We start from the raw sequence: 4,064 nt of genomic DNA on the forward strand, positions 1-4,064 counted from the left end.
GGGTCTATCACACAGTCCAAGCTGAGACCAGGCCTTTGCCAGAAGGCTCCAGTCAATGACAGAGCATGGAAAGAATACCAGGCCCTGGCCAGATCCAGAAGGAAGAATAAGGGCACACCATGAGTCCATCCCCCTGCGGTGGGCAGGGGACAGACAAGCACACCAGTGATGTCAGGATTGCCGTGAAGCACTGATGGGGGTCCCCAGCGGGCAGCGTTCGTCATGCTGCATGTACAGACCCATCGGCAGCTCATTCAATCAATACACCAGGCTGCGGAGAGCCCTTTTTTTTAATAAAGGGAATGAAACAGTCCAGAAATCATCAGTGTGTGTCGTGCAGTGGTGTAGATATGAGACTTTAGTGGAACAATTGCGTTTTGATTGCATGGAGGCCATGTACGTGGGTCGGGATGTAAAAGGTATCTCACTTCAGGTCAGCACCCCAAACCTTTGAGAGCCACCACGTGGAGTAAGTGGGAAGACGAGGACAGACACAGAAATGAGATCAGCAGGGTATGAAGAGGAAAAGGTGTCCCAAACAAGGAGCTCCCGGCTGAATCTTGGAGAAAGAGCAGTAATTCCAAGAGGAAGAGCAACTTGGCAAGAAGGCACTGATGAGGAGACAGGTAGCTGGGTGACGGATCAATCCTGGTAGAGCAGGGGCACCGTGATGGGTCAGGTAATAGGGCCGGATTCCTTCCCTCAAGCTGCTATTGCAGGCGGAGAGCTGATGGTGTGTGACAGGGGACGGGGACGGGCTCACACTTACACCAGACCAGAGGGTAGAAAGTCACAATAGCGACTCCCTTTCTCTCCCTCCTTCCCCTCTCTCTTCTCTCTCCTTTCTCATCTCTTCCCCCTTCTCTCTTCTCTAGTATAAAATAAACTTATACTTTTATATTATTCTAAAAAAAAACGAAAGTCACAACGGTAATTAGAATGAGACACAATAAAACTTAAAGGGGTCAAAAAACAAAATTAAGCTTTTCCTTAGAGAACCAGAGAAAGCTTCGTGGAGGAGGGAGCATTTCTGAGTCACCCGTGAATACTTCTCAGTTGGCTCGAGGATCAGCTGAGTGGTGTTTATGTGGTTGGCCTTGGCCATGAATGAGGAGCAGAGGACCTTCCAGGAGTGTCGCGGAGCTGACGGGAAAGGGGAAAAAGCTGCATCAGTTCCCACCCGCCCAGCCCAGAGCAGCACCTCCTTATGTGAGTTCTGGGTGCAAGGCCTAACAAAAGGTCATTTGCTCCGGGACACCGTCAGATGTGAACAGTGGGTGTGGGGATCTGCCGTCGGGCTGCCAAGGTCCAAGTCCACTTACTTGCTTTGTGGCTTAAGGTGGGCACCTGGTCTTTCTGTGCTGAAGCACCCTCGAGGCTAATAGTGGTGTCTGCCGCAGTCGTGAAAGCGTGTTGCTCACATCTTCCTTCAAGAAAAACATGATGTTCAGTTGCAAATATAGCTGTTAGAACTGGCCTTGAACGACAGCCTGTGGGGTCTATCACACAGTCCAAGCTGAGACCAGGCCTTTGCCAGAAGGCTCCAGTCAACGACAGAGCATGGAAAGAATACCAGGCCCTGGCCAGATCTGTCCCACATGGGGCTCTGCTCACTTCAGAGCCCCTGGGGTCGCTGCATCAGAGCTGGAAGCCAACTCCGCCATCCTGCTTCCTGCCCCTTTATCTTCCACAAAGTAAAGACTCTCACCCTCCTAACGCTGTCCACACATCTGCTTCCCTGAATAGGCACCAAACCTCCACGAGGGGATGCCCCTGGTCTCGGTCCTTGAGCTTCTAATCTCTCTACCCCAATTTCTTAGACCAGTGTAATTGGTTTCCAGGGTTTTGATGCCATTCCTACAGCATACACTCTCAGATTAGCATCTCCGGCCCTCCTGCCCCGAACAGTCTTCTGAACTCCTACCCTACCTAACATCCCCACAGGGTAACCAGTAGGAGCTTCAGACTTGCCACCTCCAAGCCCAACCTCTGGATCTTAACCTTTTCCACCAAATCTGTCTCTCCTTCACTCTCTCCATCTCCATAAGCAGAAACTTCATATTTCAACTTGCTCAGGGTGAAAACTCTGGTGCCATCCCTGATTTCTCTGATTCTCTTATAACACACATCCAATCCACCAGCAAACCCTGCCGCCCCACCTGAAAGTGCGCTCTGCATCTAAACAGCTCTCATCACCTGCAGAAGGAAAACACTGGGCCACGTCACCACATCCTTCCACACGGACCACTGTGACAGCTCCAATTAGGCTCCCACGTCTCCCCTTTCCCTCTTGGTCTGTTCTAACCACAGCAGCCGAACCATCATTTTAAGATGCAAACCAGGTCAGAACACAGCCTTCATCACCAGAACAGCCCCCAAGGTGCAGCATGGTACGGCGCCTCCTCCACACCGTCCTCTGTTCACTCACTCACTTTGTTCTGACACAACTTGGGCTGTTCCCCAAACACTCCAGCTTGTCCCCTACCGGGAGTTAGCCCAGGCCACCATTCTGCCTGTGATGCTCTTCCAAAGGTATCTTGACAGTTTCCCGTCCTATTCCATAAGGATTTTCTCACCTGTACCCTAATCAGTGAAGTCTCTGGTTATGGCCTCAATATCTGTGTCCCCCAAATGCCTGCATTAAAGTCTTAATGCCCAAGGCACTGGTGTGGGGAGCTGGGCCCTATCAGGCGTGACAGAGCTGTGGCCCTCATACATAAGACGGTGCCTGAGGAGAGCGGCCAGATGGCTACTTTGTCCCCTCCGCCGTGTGAGGACACAGGGAAGACTCCACCTGTGAGTCAGAATGTTCTTGGTCTAGGACTTCATAGTATTATAGCAGCCCAGACAGAGTAAGACATTTTCCCTGAGTTCTCTATGAAACTGTTCCCCCCAAACCCCTTTTCTCTTCTCTGCTGTACTTGTTGATCACATTCTTAACATCTGATGTAATCAATATTTTCAGATTTAATCTCCTTTCTCTCCTCTCCTCTGCCAACATGGAACTTCCAGGAGAATTTGCATTTACTTTATTTCCTGTTGTATCTCTGATGCCGAGTCCAATATCTTGCTCATGGCATGAACCTAATAAATGTCATTTGTATAAATTAACGCAGCAGGATGATAAGAGCACCCGCCTTGCCCAGGGGACTTGCATCCCTGTTATTGGTGCAGACTCCTTGTCACAGCGCCCAGCACGTGACAGACACTGCCCACTGGAAGCCTGTGTCAGCAGCAGTGTCAACACTTAGTCACAGCTGCCTTATGCAAGGTGCACATTTACATGGAACTTTCCATTCAGAGGACAAAACTTGGCAGTAATGATCAGATGATGCCATTGATCAGACAGAACGGTTTCTCTCCAGAATAGAATTTGTTTCAATTTCCATTTGAAAACTACAGGGTCCCGAAAGCCACTTAGGTGAAAATGGCCACACTCAATCCGCAGAGTGAGGCCTCTGCACGGTTCGCCATAGTGCTGTGAATGGTGCTACACACAGACACAGGAGACGTCTGGGGTCCGTGCACAGCTCTCCCTCCGTGATGCGAACACTTTCAGCCAGGTACAGCTGCAAGACCAAACGAGTTTCTGGTTGGTGTGCTGTCATTTCATCTCTCCAGACCGTGTCTCTGTTTCTTGACAGATGTTTATGGAGTCAAAGCAGCATGCTGGGAAATGGGGGAGTGAGGGGCTCAGGAGACAGGCTTAGTTCCTGCCTCTACAGAGCTTATGCCGTCCCAGGGAACAGGGGTAAGTGACCTAGTAGAGCAGGGCTGGAATAGGCATGGCCCAAGGTTCAGGGACAGAAACAAACCATCTCTGTTTCTCAGCAGAGATGACATGAAACTATCAGAGTATAGTTTCATATATGTGAAATATATGAAATTATCAGGGTAAAGTTTTGTTTGTTTGTTTGTTTTTCCAAGAAAACCAGCAAAGGAGTCATCCTAGTAATGAGACAGGTCATTCTAGGTAGGTGAGAAATGTGTTACATGTGGTGGAGCGTGGAGAGACTAGGCAGCCTCTGGCCTTAAAAGTTCAGGGTTGGGCACGATGGCTCATA

The sequence above is a fragment of the Otolemur garnettii genome, unplaced genomic scaffold, assembly GCF_000181295.1.
Source record: "Otolemur garnettii isolate 467f Iridium unplaced genomic scaffold, OtoGar3 scaffold00130, whole genome shotgun sequence".
NCBI lineage: Eukaryota > Metazoa > Chordata > Mammalia > Primates > Galagidae > Otolemur > Otolemur garnettii.